Genomic DNA, 18,488 nt, shown 5'->3' on the forward strand with positions numbered 1-18,488 from the left:
CCTAGAAAATTCAGTCATCATGGGGAGATGTGTGCTTTCCTATAACACAAGTGTTCATTTCCATTATGTGCTTTTGGCATGTTGAGTTTGCAGTGTTTTTTACACATGTAAGTGCCACCAAGTCACAAACAAATTGTAGTGATTCAGTACGAGTTTTCTTAGTGAAAGAGAAGAAGATGGTTTGCCACTGTCTTCCTCTGCAAAGTCTTCCTTGTGTTTGAATATGCAAGATCTGTAGTGTGCAGGATTCAAAAACACATGAAAAATATGCTACAGGAGGCATTGGCAGAGATCCGTATTTAGCATAAGGAGGTAAGAAATTTCCTGGCCCCCTCCTATGTTCTGATTGGCTTAATTGGTGACTTCCTGCTACTTTGAGCAAACATCCTCCCTGCTTCCCTCCAGAACAGACTGAATGAAGATAACAGAACAGTTAGTTTGAACATTCTTTGCACATTTAAACTTGGTGGTCTCTCATCCAAGTATTGACCCTGCTTCCAAGATTTGATGAATTCAGGCTTAGCCATGTCACTTTTCGTCCCACAGCATTTTTGACTTCTGGAAATTACCGCCACTTAGAAGGTTGACATTTTATTCCAGAAAGCAAAGCTTTCAGTTGCTGCTGGACAGCAAATTTTGATTTCAAAGTGTTTGAAGGATAGAGATTATTTAGCTATCTCTGTGTGTATGGTTCTTCAAAATGATGGCTTTAGAAATCAGTTCTACATCTGCCTTTAAAAAATTTGCAGTGACAAATGGGATGTGGAGTCTTCAGAACTTCAAGAGAAAGGAAAGAACACAAGGGGAAAGGTTTCTTTTTAAAGTTCTTTACGCCATTTATTTACAATAAATGATCTATTGTTAGAGTTGCCAGGTTTACTACTATGGCAGGAGACCTCCCACCAGCAATCCTTTATGCCCACTGCTGCACTGTTGGTCAGTGGGAGAAAAATTAAGAAAAAATGCTGTGTGATAAGATGCCTCTCTAGAAAGTTTTGAAAACTCTGTGGTTTACAACAGTGGTCCCCAACCCGCGGGCCACAGCCCGCCTCGGCGCCAGACCGCGGCTCCTTCTTCCCTCCGCCCCCGAAGCGAGAAGCTCGCCAGGCCGCGAGCAAATCAGCCGCCAAAGCAGCTGATTAGCTTGTGGCCCGGAGGGGCCAGGAGGGGGAGCCGTGGCCACCAGCATGGCGGCGGCGCAAACGCCTGTGCGCAGTAGTCCGCACACGCACGTTTGCACTGGGGCTGCCGGGCGTGTGCGGGCCCCCAGGCCGCCCTCTCCCCCCAGCAAGTGAAAGCTTGCGGACCGCTGGTTTACAATACAGTTTCCACTAATTTCTACAGAGCAGTGATATCACTTCTGGGGATTTGCTGGAAGTGATGTAATACCATCAGGGCAATGTCCCCCCATATCCCCATCCCCATCAATAGTGGTGGCAAGTACTCATGCTCAGGATCACATCACTAAGTTGGAAGATGGTCAACTATATTGTGCAGAACAAATGAGTTCCCAGTTCAAAACTTAGAGTAGCCATACTCACTGAGTAACCTTATGCTTGTAGCTTCATTTCTCAGTCTGTAGGAAAAACTAAATAAGAAACTGGAATACTGTATCTCCCAAAATTTTAAAGCTTCTTTTAATAGAAGCTGCAGTGGTGGGAAGAATTTGGATCAGAAGGAGGGGAAAAATTTGTACTTTTCAGATTTGAGGTTTTCTGATTCGTTACAACTCGAATCACCTGCATTACTGATTTTGCATATCAATTCAAGTTTGACCAATTCAGGGAACCAATCTGGCTGAAACAGCCACCAGAGAAGCCTTGCTGCAATTTTCCCAAGACCATCAGAACAAAGCAGTGGCACAGAAGATGGGAAAACTGTAGATGGGGCACAGAAGCACCATGAGGACATGGAGACACGTGGAGGGGGGAAACACTGTTTCCCATTAGCACCATCCCAGTAGAAGAAGGGTTGGTTTTTATACCCTGCTTTTCACTGCCCATTTGCTTTCTCACATGGCAAGCACTTCCTGTACAAAAATGCTACTTTGCAAGTCATTTACATTTTACTTTTTCTTTATATCTGCACTCTTATGACCCAGTGTCTGAGGAAGAATGCATGCAGTAAAAAGCTCATGGCTTGAATAAAACTTTGTTGGTCTTAAAGGTGCTATTAGGCTTAAATTTCACTTTACAAAAATGCACACCGATGTATTTCACAGTACGATCATGCAATGGGGGCTATGACTAGCCATTGCTTGTGCATGAAATGTTTGGATGGGCAATGATCACATGTGACAACTGACACATAATTAACATGCTTCTTCCCTAGATGGATAATCAAAATGGCTCCTGGCTATGCCACTGGGTGTCATTACCTCTAGTAATAGTGAATAACGAAGGCTCTCTGGTAGAGTAGCCAGTAATTCTATCCCCTTTGTAGCCAATTTTATTGCCTCCCCAGTACTGTGATATGCTTTACAAAATGATATAGGCCAATCTGTTGGTTTATATAGGAACACTGTTAAGATTTTTCCTCTCTCTCTCTCTCTCTCTCTCTCACACGCACACACAGATACACACACAGCTTTCCCCATTTTAATTATGGCAATATCTTCTATGCTTTCTGCATAGCATACTGACAGGGTACGGTTCATGTCAAGTACTTCTGTTGTGCAGCCTCTAATCCCCATTCATTGCTGTTCAGACTGAAATGAATGGGGGTAACCCAGCCAAACCAAGCAAGGTGTAAACAAAAAATTCTGCTTGGGTGAACCTAAAACTTGCATCTGATCCGATATAGCAGAGGCAAGTGTGCACCATTTTAAGTGTCATGTAACGGAGACAGCTAAATCAAAAGGGATACGCACTGGGAGGCTGCAAAAGAGCTTGCAATGGAGCGCGGTACCAAATTGCCACACAAGTATTCCGAGGCTGTCAGCCGCACATCCCGAGCTAGCAATTAAAGGGGCATTGCAATGATGGCTTGCCCTGCGATGCGACCTACTTTGACAGCTGTCTCATATTTAAGCTCTTTCCCATACAGGATTCTAAACATGTCATTATTTTTGCATCTCCAAACAGAACCTCGCCAATGAAGCACCTGACTAGGTTCCCTGCACTCTGCAAGGGGATCAATAGAGACAGTGACGTCTACTATTTTTAGGGCTAGTCTAGCAGCTTTGGTTCTTTCCCCGGTTTGCAACAGAGTTTGCATTAGTGTGACAATTTCATTGCTTATGGCAGCCATGACAGCCCCTGCTCTCCATGGAAATCACGGGGGAGAGGGAGAGAAGAGGCTGCACAAAAGGGAGGCTCCAGCAGCTCTGTATGGGCAAGCTGTCTGAATAGGGAAAGCAATGAGAAGGTAAATTATCCGAGAGGAAACCTAATTGTGTGTACAAATATTTGAAAAGCTTGGTCAAATTCAATGGTATTTTATTTGCATTGATCCCTGTTTATGACAGCTCACATTATTGTATATGTACTAATCTCTCTCACATATGTATTAACCTCTCACGGATGTTGAGATCAAGGCCAGCGTCAGCATGCCCTGAGGCGGGGCAGATGCCGGGGTCCAGGGCTTCTGGTGGGGCCCACAGCTGCTGATGCCCCAACATGCCATTTCTTTGCCAGCTTGCATGTGAGTGCTTCACCACCCATGTGTCCAGCTGCATACATTGCCCCATGCTGTCAGGGGGCAGTACAGGTGACTGTGAGTATGGACAGTGGGAGAAGAAGTGTTGGGTTTTGTGTCCCACTTTTTACCCAAAGAATTCTCAGAGCAGCTTACAATCACCTTCCCTTCCTCTCCCCACAACACACATCCTGTGAGGGAGGTGCAGCTGAGAGAGCTCTAAGAGAACTGTGACTGGCCCAAGGTCACCCAGCTGGCTGCATGTGGAGGAATGAGGAAATCAAACTTGGTTTACCAGATTACAGTCCGCCGCTCTTTATTTTATTTCTTAAATTTATTTTCATATTTATATACCCCGCACTCCATTTGGATTTGCGGCGGTTTACAATAAAACAATAAAAACCAGTCCAATCCCCAAAAACCCCTTGAAAGTGTAGCAATAAACATTGACATTAACATTAAAAGATGGCGATACAGCATTCTAATTCCCCGTCACCAACCTCTCCTACTCTCCAACTGGGGCCAAGAACTCTCTTTCATTGGGAGCGAAGGTCTTGATCTAACTAATGTTAAGGGATCCACCGATGGTAACTCCAGGACCCTACCACTACACCATGCTGGAGGGATTGTGAAAAGGGCAAGGAGGGGTGCAGAGGCACAAAGTTAGATCCAGGGAAGAGGGAATTGGAAGGAGACTTCTGGGAACTCTCTGCCTGGAGCCCCCCTAAAATCATGAGCTTCTCCTGATTTATATCTGCTTTGTTTTCCAATGGGGACCCAAAGCAACTTCAAACATTGTTCTTTGTCTTCCATTTTATTCTCACAATAATACTATGTTAGGTTAGACCAGCCTTTCTCTACCAGGGTTTTGTGAAATCCTGGGGGGGGGGGGGGGTTAATGGCCCCGGAAGGGTTTCCCAAATAGATGGGAGTTAATTTATTTTTAATATATATTTTTAATTTATCAAACATTTATAGGGTAATATTACCATATATGGTCATGTTGACCTGCCTCCCCAATTGGCCAATGATGGGCCTGGAGGGGCTGGGAAGGGGAGGAGCCCCAGGTGGACGTGTGCATAGCTATGCTTCCCAATCATATTATACACAATCACACCTTCTGGGGTTTCTTGAAGCCTGAGGGATGTATCAGGGGTTTCTCAATGGTAGGAAAGTTGAGAAAACCTGGGTTAGACTGAGACAGAGTGACTGGCCCAGCTGACCATCGAGCTTCCATGGCAGATCTCCCAAATTTTAGTCTAACCAGTACCCCACACTGACTCGATCATTGTGTATTGTAGGGAGAGGGTCATAAGATAAGAAAACAAATCCACTGCCAGTTGATTTTTAATCAAAATAAATTTAAGCTGTAGACCTCTGGCAAATCTGCCCTGACCCTTACTATGCCTTCATAGATGGGGATTACATCTAGAGTTGCCAAGAGGCCTGAAGAAAAATGTCCTGTCCCTTTCATGTGCAGAAATAGGCAGTTGCAACTTTTCATGCTAAGGCAGTAAATGACATGGATGTGCTGGCTACACATGAGGCTTTTAGACTGAATGATGGGTTCCAGTTAGGGTTACCAGTTCCAGATTGAGGTGCAGCCCAAGGAGGTTGGGATTTGGGGAGAAGAGGGACTTCAATGGGGTCCATCTTCCAATATGGCCATGTTCCTCAGGTGAACTGATCTCTGTCATGTGGACATGAGTTGTAATCCCAGATGTCCAGACACCACCCAGAGATTGGTAACCCTAATTCTAGTAGATAGGTGTCTTTGTTTTAGGGCAGGGAGTTATAAAATATCCTTTGGAACCCGACATTTCTGACAGGCAATTTACACATTCCAAGGTCCTGGCATTCTCCACCTCAGCCATAAATTCATGATATGCCCAACACATCAGGTCACAGTCAGGCATACCTCACAGGAACACACCTTAAACAAGCCTCATTTGTCCTCATATAAAAACAAGCCACTAGATATCAGCAGCATGAGGGGGTGCCTCAAGGGGGAGAAAAAGGCTCCAGTTTATCTCCCACAGCATTTCTACTGGTAAAAACAGGACAAGATGGAAAATGGAACTTGCTCTCTCGTAGCGTAGCTTTATGAGTGTTATGAGTGTTGTTCAAAGTCAATTCCCGCAACACACTCTAACAGCAATTCTGGTTGCACGCTCATGACCCAACTTGTCAGACATATTGTGTATTTGAGCCCTGTGATGCATGGAGATATGGGACCTAGGCCATTTCCCCAGCTTGAAATGGCCTAAGGGAGCAGATCTTTGATTCACTGGGGAACTTGGATGTACTGTTGAAGAAGTACGTTTGAGTTTCCCCAGTAAGGCAAATGGCAAATCCCTCAGCAAATTTCAAGTAACAAAAACGGTGCAGGGTATATATAGTCAGTCAGTAAACAAATGTATTAGTTGAACAGTGAAGCTGTAATTTTATATGAGCTTAATTTTGATGTACTTTATCTTTCTTTTTCTCTTACTTTATTCTTTAAAAAAATAACAATAAAAGCTGGTAATATATAATATAATATATAATGGTGCAGAGGAGAAAGTACAAGTCTTCTCTCCCCATGCACCAGTACCAATTCAGATCAGACCCACTTGCACCTCAGAGCACAGAACTCCCAGACCCTTGTCTGTTGAAGGACCACAGGATACATAAGGAATCTGTAATGTGCAAATTGGCCTATTTAACGTTGCATTTCTAAACATTCTAATCCTTGGAACCACTGACTGTTTGTTTTGGAGTCAGAATGCCCATGATTGTGCTTTGTGCCTTTTAATAATTGTCACTGAGGCCTTATGCTGCTGCCTCTGCCCATAAAACTGCCTTTCTTTCTTCCTTTTTCTGCATGAATATTTCATGTAATTTAGGTGTAAAATAGACAGACATGTCTGTTAGGAGTCAAATCGTGCTAGCAAGACAAGAATCGGGATAATCATCCCCTCACTGGTTTATGATAACTGGAAAGAGGTCTGCTGAAACCAAGAATCCTTGTTACTGCTGATTGCTTCCATCTTTGACATTTCTTTTGGGGGAAAGAAATACTTACCAGTCGCTGTAAGCTTCCCAATGACATCTTGATCTCAGACGCAGTGATATTATGTTAACCAGGGAGAAAGTGGTGGTGGTGAGAACTGAAGGCACCATAATGGAAAAAAACAGATGTCCTGTTCCAGCAAAAGTTATCAGCACATAAAAATAGATATCTGCATATATATATATATCATTTATTTAGTTATTTAGGATATTTATGTGCCAATATATTCTGGTTTCTCTTCAGATTGCATAAATCTTTCGCCTTTTACTAAAGGATATTTATGTGCCACTGCTTCAAAATCGTGATAAAGGCGGCTTACAATCAAAACAATTTGACAATATAAAAACAAGCCACTAGATATCAGCAGCATGAGAACTGTCCGTAAATTTGCCGATGGTTTTAAAAGCTAGTAAGATAAAACATTTTTTAATTAAAGGTTGATTTTTTTCTGTTTCCCCCACCCCTGGCAGGGCTCATGTGTCTTTAAAACATCCACAATAGAAAGAAATTTGAGTGAAAGTTTCCCCTGGACTGGAGTCCTGTCCAGAAAGAAAAGTAGCAATTAGTTATTAGTTATTTGTTAGCACCATTCTTATTCATTATGCCCAGAATATTTAATCTCCCACATTTTCAGAGCTAATCGATGCATAGAATTAGGAATCTGATACTGATTGTAAATGTAAAGGCAAGAGGACTGGTATGTAGGAGTGCTATCATGTCTTAGTAGGGCTCCCCTACTGTTTGGTAGACAGAAGTTCTACAGGTAAACCTTGCAGCAGGGAGATAAAGAAAGGCTGGGCTCTTTACCTGCTGAATTTCTGCCAGCTGGGCCATGCATGAGAGTTCTGAGAGATGAAAAGTTCCAGTTTCCAAACGCAGAAATCCATCCTTTGATAGGACTCTGAAATCCCACTCTCAAAAACAATGTGTTAAGAACATAAACACAGTCCTGCTGGATCATACCAGGTCTATCCAGTTCCAACATCCTGTCTCACTCAATGGCCTATGACAGGGCACAGAGGAGACCTTCCCTGACATTGCCTGCTGGCTCTGGGATTCAGAGGTTTAGTGACCCTAAACATGGAGGTTCCCCTCAGTCACCATGGCTAGTAGCCAGTGATAGACCTGTCTTCCATGAATCTATCTAATCCCCTTTTAAAGCTTTTTATTCCTGTGGCCTACATCCTATGGCAATGGATTCCACATTTTAATCATTCTCTTTGTAAAGCAATATTTTCTTTTATTCATCCTGAATCTACTGCCCATCAGTTTCATTGGATGCTCTCGAATTTTAGTCTCTTGGGAAAGGGGGGGGAACATCTCTTTGTCAACTCTCTCCACCCCATGCAAATTTTTATAAACCTTTATTATATCCCCCATTTGGATTCAGTTAGCCTAGAACCAAAAGATCTCACCAGAACATACTGAGGACATACCGGCGAAAGCCATGCATTGAATCTTTGAAAGTGAATAGTACCACACATCCCTAATCTCTGTCTCTCTGTATGCATGTGTGTCTTGACAATGTGGTTCCCAATGAGAAATGCCAGCAATAGCTGGTGGACTATCCTCGCCCCTCTTAATTTAGAGGGGACAGAAGTTACCCCAGCCTTCCCTTCCCTCCCTCAACAGCCCAGTAATGGCTGCAGGGGATACATATCTTGTGTTCTAGTCTGTTTTAAGGAGAAAAGCCAAAAACAAAACTCTAATTAAATAAAAAGGGAACAAACTAGAAAGCAAAAACCATGACTAATTGCTTTTCGAATGCAGAACAAAGGCTTCTCCTCTGTCTAATTACATTGCAGGAATGAAGAGAATTTAACAGGAATTACATACAGTCACGCCAGCAAATTAAAAGCTAAGCAGGGGCCTCTTCTTCCAGCAGCCCCAGCTCGAATATAAAAGCTGAGAAGATGGAACCAGAAGGAAGAAGACGACGATAACAAATGACTTTCCTCCCTTCCATTCTGGCAGACTGAAAAGCAGAACTATACATTCAGAAATGGCACACCAATAGCGCAATCTTAAGCAATTATTGTTTGGGGACCATAGAAGTCAATGGACTTAGAACTCTGCTTAGAAATGCACCATTGACGTCAATGGACCATTGAACTCAGTTTAGAGCTGGACTGAAAATAAGCAACTTTCTACCCAGTTTAGGTTATAGTCAGCAAATATATTATCTGTGGTTACTTTGGTTATTTGTTTGTTTCCTAGCAGACTTTTTTAAAGATCCCTTTTCAGATGTTCAATTTTGGCACATGTATAATGGAAGTGCATGCTACCCACTATCTACCTGATACATTCCAGCTTTGGTACGCATGAACAGTACCCTGGATTATTGAGCGTTCATTCACAATAAGTATCAAAACTGTGCCCATATGAAAATATATGTACATTGCCCTACTCAAACAAAATGATGACCATGCATATAAAGAGGATCATGGGTAGTGGATGTTCCCATTATGTGTGGTTGATGCACCTAAATCAAACTTATTCTGGTTCAATACTTTACTGTGAGTGCTGCTGTGTTAGGGGCTATATACTATTTGCAAACCGTACATCAAGGAAGCTGAAGTAATGTGATGCTTAAAAGGTTAGGGGGAAGTAGCTTTCTTTGATCAGACTCATAGCCATGGAAAGAGGGCTGAGAATTGGGGGGAAGGGAATGACCACACTGTACCTGAGGGGCTAGAGAGGGCTGGTTTAGGGTGTAATAGTCTGTTTATATCATTTCAGTGCAGGAGGATCAAAACGTTCTTCAAGTCATGAAAATGTATGTACGGGTTGAGATGTATATCTGGACCCAGAAAAATTATTGTTGGCCTCTGTTGAGAAACCTCTTCAGGGGTATTCAAACTGCGGCCCTCCAGATGTCCATGGACTACAATTCCCAGGAGCCCCTGCCAGCGAATGCTGGCAGGGGCTCCTGGGAATTGTAGTCCATGGACATCTGGAGGGCCGCAGTTTGAATACCCCTGCTTTAGATCTTCCTGCTGACCTAGAGATTATCGAGATTATAAAATTCCAAGGTTGGAATTTCCCTGTGTGACCTCATTTCTTCCAGTTGCACCACTATCTTTAGTGGATTTAAGTTTGGCAGGATTCCTTTCACTCCCCTAGTTCTTGGTCACAAATAACATATTACGGCGGGGGTAGTCAACCTGTGGTCCTCCAGATGTCCATGGACCACAATTCCCATGAGCTCCTGCCAGCACTTGCTAGCAGGGGCTCATGGGAATTGTAGTCCATGGACATCTGGAGGACCACAGGGTGACTACCCCTGTATTACGGTGCTCTATCATGGAAAAACATGTTAGGAATAGGGGCGCCCAATCTCCAAGTGGGGCCTGGAGATCTCCCAGGATTCCAATTGATCTCCAAATGACAGAGATCAGTTCTGCTGGAGGAAAAGCCTGCTTTCTAAAGTGGGCTCTATGGCGTTTCTACCCTGGTGAGGTCCTGCTCCTACTCAAATCCAGCCCTCCACAGGCTCCACTCTCCAAATCTCCAGGCATTTCCCAACTCAGAGTTGGCAACCCTAGTTCTGAAGGCTGTAAGTGTTTACTTAGTGATTGAGGAGATAAGATGAAGATAACATTTACAAATGCATCTTTTCTCTTTTATTCCTGTCTTCTATCCCATCAGCAAGGAGAAGCTATTGCTAGTCCAGGTAAGCAAGGCCAATCTCCTAGCTCAGGGGTGGCCAAACTGTAACTCTCCAGATGTTAATGGACTACAATCCAGCATCTTGTTGGAATAGGCAGTGTCTGGTGTACAAAGAAGGAGACCCTGCAGGGGGCTGCAAGAAGACTGTTAGATAGGATAGTGAGGTCAGGACCTTTTCTCCTGTTAAGTGTCCTTCCTTGTTTGTCTCCAGATTGCTGCTCTCAGGGGCAATTTCCTGCTTCTTCTCAGAAGCCACAGTTCCAGTCTCTCTCTCTCTCTTAATTAGGCATGTAGTCAGCTCCTATCCCGGTCTCTCCTCTGCACTATCAAGTATGTCAATTCCTGAATAAACCTTTACCTACTCTTAAATCACAGTGTGCAACCGCACTGCCTTATTAACTCTGCTAACACATCCAACACGGCAACATGTTGTCAGTGATAGCCTGGACATGTCTCCTCCTCCTCCTCCTGATTGGCCAATCAGCAGCAGGGGAGGGGCCCTGGAATAGGGGATTCCCCACCCCCAGTGTGTGGGGGAGGCTGGAAATCCTACTCATGTTGTGAGAACATGTCTTTCCACAATATGCTGACTGCCCTTTTTGCTGGCAATGGTCCATGGTAATCCATGGACATCTGGAGAAAATAGTTGGACACCCCTAAGCTGTATCTGCCAGCCCGGGAGCAGAACTACTACAGCCTAAGGGAGGCAGAAATGAAGAGCCACCCTTCCCCCCAACAGCTCCTCTCTCCCTTCCCTGCTAGTTTTAAACTGGCACTGACTTTCTTTGGCACATGGTCTTGGAAATGAAAATACAGTGGGAGATTCAGGCCTAGTCCAAGGATACAATAGTGTGTGGAAACTGAGGTGAATTGCTTGCCAAAAGCAATTAAACACTATGAAGAAGAGCAGGAAATTAAGATTGAGAGCTGGCTTGCAGCTGCTACCTCTAAATAAATACCAGCTTTCTGTCCAAGAGTTACTAAATGTGCAGTTGGGGGTGAGCATTTATATGTCAAGTGTTACATGTCAAATACGGTTTTCATACTTTTGAAAGGAAAAAAGTTTACCTGAGGTGAAAATGCTTACCTGAGGTTTACCTGCATGGTGAATGGTTGGATGATTTATTTATTTAGATTATCTGTGTCCTGCCTTTCTCACTGAGTCTTAAGGCAGACTACACAATGTAAAACAATTCATTCAGTAGGGTGATGTATCAAAGAAGCAATGTGATGGGACTAAGAAGAATAGAAATCTGAAAGAGAGCCACCATGTCCAAGGCCTTGAACAGCAAATAGTAGCAAATACCTTGCATTGAGTATGGTAACTCAGCCAATGGAATTTTTGCAGTGTATGGAGTGACTGTAGAATGGGAGCAATGTTCTGCCTACCTCCTGAATAAAAGAGCTCAAGCATTCTCTACCCACTGGGTGAGACTTATGTACAATGCATTGCAATAGTCTAGTTTTGAATAGATTAGCTGAGTTCAGGTAGGGAGCAATCTTCTGGATAATGGTCCTAGTCCAGGCTTTCTAAGTTTGGGTTTTGTGAAACTCTGGGGTTTCTTGACAGCCCTGGAATGGTAGGAGTTAATTAATACAATTTTTTTGGTGCCCATCTCTACACTGCCCAGATATTGCTGACATCATGGCATCACTTCTGATACATGCCAGAAGCAATGTTGCCATATTGCCAGCAACATACCTTGAGCCTCCCTTCTGCTCCTGGTAAGTCCCCCTGCCAACCAGCCAATTGGCAGCAGGGGTGGGGCCCAAGAATAAGGGATTCCCTGCCATCGGGGTGGGGGGGGCTGGCAACCCTACTCATATTATGAGAACATATCTTTCAACAATATGCTGACTCCTCTTTTTGTGCGAATCTATGTACCTGTTATAAATAGCAAATTAATTCAGTATATCCCTGAATATGGTCTCTGTGGTTATAGAGATATAGGACATCAAGCCAGAAGTTCTACACCAACTAGCTATACCAAATGCGGTAGTTATGATCCTAGATTGCCACATCTGTGGAGAAAATTGTATCTATTTGAATTTGAAATGGTATAGAAAACTACACTACCTTCAGATAAGGAACCTCTACAAAATTGTGATCATTGTATCAGTTGCTGATGGGCAGGGACAAATTCTTTTATGAATATAGAGAAGACAAGGGTGAGCTGAAACAGGTAGAGTGGAACAAGAAGCATAAAATTCCTATTCTCTTATCCCTCAAATTCAGCTCTAGAACATTTTGCGGACATTGGACATGAAGGCCAAGATGAGAAATGTGAAAGCTGAGGTTCCACCACTGCATAAAAAGCCACTCATTTTCAGCTTGGAAAATCAAATTCTGCTGGCACATAGCAATGGCAGCTTTCCTGGCTCACAAATTAAAGGTCCAATCCCAAAATGGGGGACAAGGGTGCACTTATCTTCACCTCCAATGTGACTTAGGACAAGTTGCTTGACCTTGGCATCTTTCAATTCCTTTCCTTGGTGCTCAGTGAAGTAATTTAGCACAAAAGGCTCTCGGTCCAGATGGCCAAGATGCCTTTCAAGCATGCCAGCCACAGGTTTTGCTCTGGAAAAGTTGATTGGAAAACTGCCATTCAGTCCAAATTACTGTTCGCTCAGCCCATGTCTTGGGCCAGATGCATGTTGTCAGTCACATCATTTCCAGCCCGATTACTTCTGCAAGCTGTAAAGAATCCGAGTGAGAGACTGCCTCCCCTCAGAAATGCTACCAACGCTGCACGGGAATCAATATTTCATTTCTCTTGCAGAGTGCTTGCTTGTTTGGCTGAAGCATCTACACAGATAAATGAGAGAAAATGGTAATGACATGGGATCATGGCGGAGCCTGAGACAACCTGGTGATGTTGGATGAAGGGTCGTTGATATGACGGCCCAGCTGCATTTCAGGTAAAGCTGCTGAAGGAAGCTGTCAAACCTTGATCAGATTTAGCGGTGAGGGGAGATAAAGCAGAAAAAATGCTCTTTCAACACCTGCTTTGTAAATGCACCGTTATACTTCCAGGCAGTTAAGCGAGGATGTAGTACGTTGCTTCACTCAGGATAGTTGGAGAGGAAAGGGAAACAGAGATAGAGACACTTCAAAGTAGCAGAAATAAAGCACTTCATGTCGCATACAGCATACTGATAGCTACAGACCACCACTAGGCAGATGAAGTCAATGCCACAGAGGAACTGTATAGATTTGTTATCTAGTTGCAAGGTTGCCAACTTACAGATGGGACCTGGAATTCTCCCAGAATTACACCTGATCTCCAGACAACAGAAATCAATGCCCTTGGAGAAAATGGCTGCTTTCGGGGGCCGTATTAAACCCTGCTGAGCTACTACCCTTCTCCAAACCTTGCCATCCCTGGGCTTCACTTCCCAAGTCCTCAGGAATGTCCCAACCCTTCCTATTATTTTCCATTCATGTAACACAATCATGAAGCCAGAGAAGCTAAATATAAGTAAATGGTTGAAAACAGGATAATGAAAGTTGGGCAGATTGGGCTGTCACTTAAAGTAATTAGGCAGGCCAGTCCTGCCCTGGAGCCCACCCAGGACTGCGAGCTATTGGTGGGGATATATTTGGAGATTCTGCTCATGGAACCTGGGGAGGGCAGGGTTTGGGAATGGGCAAGACTTCAGCAGGATATAATGCCATACATTCTACCTTCCAAATTAATCATCCTTCCCCCCCCCCAGGAAAAACAAATCTTGGCCAGCTGGAGATCAATTGTAATAGCAATAGTAATTGCAGGACATATCTAGGTGCTACCTGGAGGTTTGCAACCCAAATTCCACCCCTATTTGGGCCTGTATAGTTCCATTTTAATCCTTTCTTTCTGCATTCCTGCAGGAATCTCCATATTGTCTAGAATCTAAGTGCCATAGGATTGTTAAACATCAACCAGGATTGAGCTCCTAAAGGTATAATTTGCATGAATTGTTCCAGAATTACATTCTCCATTACTTTTATCTTCTTGTAGCAGGCTTACATCACCACATAGTTGTCTCAAGCTGCAGTATGCAGCCAATCTCCACAATGGTAAGCTGAAGAACTGCCAATAGTTCTTTTCACATTTTCTGGCCCCAGCCTCAAGAAGCAGAATAATACTGCAAACTCTCATGACATCTACCACCAGTAGGATGAGGTCACTGGCTGCTAAGCCACAGCACATGTCCCATATGTCTCACATTAACGACTGGTATTTTCCTGCATCACTGACCCCTAGAGCTCTGCAAAACCATTGCCCAAATTGTGTCATGTTTCTTTCTCTAATTTTTTTCCCAGGGAAGGGTTAGTGTGACACCTATATTCTCCTCAAGCCCTTCTTCCAGGCTGGCCAGAGTCCCTCTCTCATTTGCCTCAGAACAGGAAGTTAATATCCTTGCGTCTTCCTCTTTCCTTTCTAGTGTGAGCGTTTTGTCAGGAATTTCATGAGGGAACTTCTGTTCTCCGGTACTTTCCCATATTTATCCCCCCCCCCCAGACTCGCCCTTGCATCTCTTGCCCTTGCTTTGATGATTCTAGCCTCAACCCTGTTGCAGCAACGGTGGCTGATACCCCTTCTCAGAGCCTAATTTCTGTGGCCAAAGCAGGCACGTGAAGGTTACAACTTACTTACGTGTGGTTTTTCTCTCCTCAGATGGAAACAGGGACTGTAAGTTTATTGATGTGTCAAAGGATTGCCAAGTTACATAGCAATTCCTGTGAATCATTTCTCTACTGCACTGTTTTGTAGCTTCCTGACACCCACACTCCGGGAATCTCCAATGAGAATGTTCAGCCCCTCTCAGACTGGGTGTGGTTTTGCAGGAACATTTTCTCTAAGCGAGAAACCACCCGTCTCTCACAGACTATACTTTGTTGGGGGCACTGGGGCAGCCCATAATGATGCCAATGAGAGTTTTTTTCACTTGAAGAACAGATCCAAACACAGCTATAAGAGTTTTTCTTTAAAAATAAAAAAGAGTTGACAACTCTGGAGTTTCAAAGCCTTTATTAACTTTCATGGATGTAGTGTGTCTCTTGGACCGATTATGCACTGGAGGTTTCATGCTGGGCTGCAGGCTGGAGTTTTAGTTGTGGCAGGTTGCCCCACCTCTTCCTCCACCCAAATGGGGAAGCATTTGGCCTGGTGCACCTCATCCGCCCCCGATTTGGCCTCCTGCGCAAGAGCTGGGGCAGTGAAGTTCCCAGTGCATAAACGGTCTTGGTGTAGTGGTTAAGAGTGGCTGCTTCTAATCTGGCAAGCTGGGTTTGATACCCTGCTTCTCCCCCCCCCCACACACACACACACACATGAAGCCAGCTGGATGACCTTGGGCTCGCCACAACACTGATAAAGCTGTTCTGACCGAACAGAAATATCTGGGCTCTCTCAGCCTCACCTACCTCACAGGGTGTCTGTTGTGGGGAGAGGAAAGGGAAGGCGATTGGAAGCCGCTTTGAGACTCCAACCTCCCCCTCCTCCTCCTCCTTCCGCTACTTTGGCCTCAAGAGTGCAAACTCATTCCCTGAGAACTAGGAGCTCCTTTCACCGCCAACACAGCCGTGGCTCACTCAATCCCCATGACTCAATCAATGTCCATTTAATTTGTACCTTCTTCCAATAAGTCTGAGTTTGGAACGCAAAATACAAAATAAGACAATAACATGTTGGGTTAATGATGAGAACAAAATATCAGGAAAAACTCAAGACTATCACTCCCTGGTCAGCCATTATAATCATGCAACCCTAATCTTCATGGACTAAAGTCCACTTCATCCCATCATGATGTTGGTCTTCACTTCTGTGTAGATACGATGTTAGGAAAGAAAATGTTCTATTGGTCAAAGCTATAGAGCCATGAAATGTATGTTTCAATCTCTCATGATCAAAAGTCATTATTCTTTAAGAAATGAACTTCAGTGTGATACAATTATTACACAATCCCTCCTTCATGAAAATGCCACTCACCCACCCCGCCACCACCGCAAAGTGCAGCAGAACCTCTCTACCCTGCATGCCTCGTGTGGAGACAGTAATCCAGGGCGGACCAGGCCTTGTAGGGAAAATGTTTACCTCTCTGGGCCCAGAAAGAGGCAGGGCTAAGTGCCTGGAGAGGCAACCGCCAGTGCAAAATGGGCCTCAATTTTGCAGAAACTCTAGTTCCACCCAGCCAGCATTTGTTGATTGTTCCATTTTGAAGGAATTGCTCTGAGATATTTCTCAGAAGTTTTTCTTTTGAATATTTATGCAACTGAGGGCTGTTTTCATGCATTATATAGTTCCCACAAGGAAATAGTTTTTGTGTTGGAAATTCCATATAAAGATGGATCGTGCATGATAATTATGCATGCTTCCATTTTACTATGTGTGTACATGGAGCAAAATATTCATGTGTACAGACTTTACATGCAATGCCTTCCCATGGATTGTCAGACATGTTCTAAAAGTATTTATTTACTTTAGTTAGAATCCACCTTTCTTACTGAGATTCAAGGAGGATTACACATGGTAAAACAATGCATCAGGCAGCATGAGACACCCTAATAAGCAATGCAATTGGATGGTTGAGGCCAGTGCGCACCAAGGAAGATCTGACCCCCCCTTTGGAACCATCTTTGGCAGTTTATGACATTTTCATATGTCGGCCCCTGAAGTAGTGGGGGGCGCTTTTACTGTCGCAGTACATCTTGGGCCTGTAGACTATGTGATTTAATAAATTTTTAGGGGTGTTTTATTGTGGTTTTATATATTATACTCTGTAAACTGCCACGAGCCTTCGGGGAGTGGTGGGATGGAAGTCAAATGAACAAACAAATAAATAAATGAATATGGATTACATAAATTAGAAGCAATTCAAAAAAGAATCAGACATAATATTCAAACCATGCAAAACAGTGAATTGCAAAAGGAGAAAGCAAAGCAATAAGAACAGAATAATAATATAATCATATATACCTGGTGAGCTGCTGAAAAGTCATCACTTGGTAGCTCCTTTTGCCAATAATTATATTTGAATGGGCACTTTGGGAGACAAGCAGTTGGATACTAGTTACACAAAACAGTGATTTTTTAAATATTGTATTTTCACTACCATATAGCACAAAAGATCATTGAGTCACTCTGCATGCCTGCCAGTTATGGGGCTAATTCTTTAACTTTGCAGGCGGCTTAGGGGGTACAATGAAGCCAACAGGCTTAAAATGATGTGACTGTTTGGGAAGGTGTGGTTAGTTTGCTGCATCTGTGCATAGGTTGGTTGGGAGACTGTTGAGTTTGCATTGAAAAAGATATGATGGAACCTAGACTGTAAGGCTAGTTTCGGGGTGCGGACATGGTTCAGGGAGAGGGTTGTCAACTCCGGTTTGGGAAATACCTGGAGACTTTCAGGGTGCAGCAAGGAGTGGTCAGGATTTGGGTCAGGGAGGGGCCTCCGTGTGGTATAATGCTATGTTGTCCACCAAAACAACGATTTTCTCCAGGGGAACTGATTTCTGTTGCCTGGAGATGAACTGTAAAACCGGGGGATGCTCACATCCCACCTGGAGATTGGCATACTCAGGGCACCTGCTTTGCATACAAAAAGCCCCAGATTCAACCTGGAACCTCCAGGTAAAAGAGTAAGGAAGTGAATTGGAAAGACCATTAGCTGAGATGCTGGAGAAATGCTGCAAGTCAGAATAGACAATATTGACATGAGTCAATAGTGGCCTGACTCAGTAGAAGGTAAATGCATGGGTTTGTTTTTTTCATGAGGTCTGTCAAACTACGCTGACCTTTTCAGCTGAACAGCATCATATTACACCATTTCCCTTTTCCCAAAAGGCTGTGGTGATTGCATTTAATGGTTCTAACAACTTTGAGGAGAATTTGCTGGATATCTCTGCTGTGATTGAATTCCTTATTCCATAGCTCCCTCAGATTCCTCTGTTTCTCTTCCCAAGGGCACCATGACATCCACCAACACCTTTCCTAGTGCCCATCAAGTATTTTTAAGAAGTGGGTGGGATCAGGTAGGGGGTTTGCCCAGCAAGGCTTTTGACTGGCTATTGGAGATTTGATTGGCTGTGCAGATTTTTAAAAATGTTACTTTGGCAGCAGCTGCCATCAAAGCAAAGGATCTACAC

General features: G+C 43.8%; 1 long non-coding RNA gene across 1 annotated transcript in view; it reads left to right on the forward strand.

The window, feature by feature from the left end:
• The window catches only part of LOC143836270 (uncharacterized), a 36,266-nt gene extending 21,898 nt beyond the window's left edge, over positions 1–14,368 (forward strand). Inside the window, exons 3-4 of the long non-coding RNA XR_013230561.1 lie at positions 13,138–13,276; positions 14,229–14,368. This is a non-coding gene — a long non-coding RNA (uncharacterized LOC143836270). The remainder of the gene's footprint in view (positions 1–13,137; positions 13,277–14,228) is intronic.
• The last annotated feature ends 4,120 nt before the right edge of the window (positions 14,369–18,488 follow it).

The sequence above is a fragment of the Paroedura picta genome, chromosome 4, assembly GCF_049243985.1.
Source record: "Paroedura picta isolate Pp20150507F chromosome 4, Ppicta_v3.0, whole genome shotgun sequence".
Classification (NCBI taxonomy): domain Eukaryota; kingdom Metazoa; phylum Chordata; class Lepidosauria; order Squamata; family Gekkonidae; genus Paroedura; species Paroedura picta.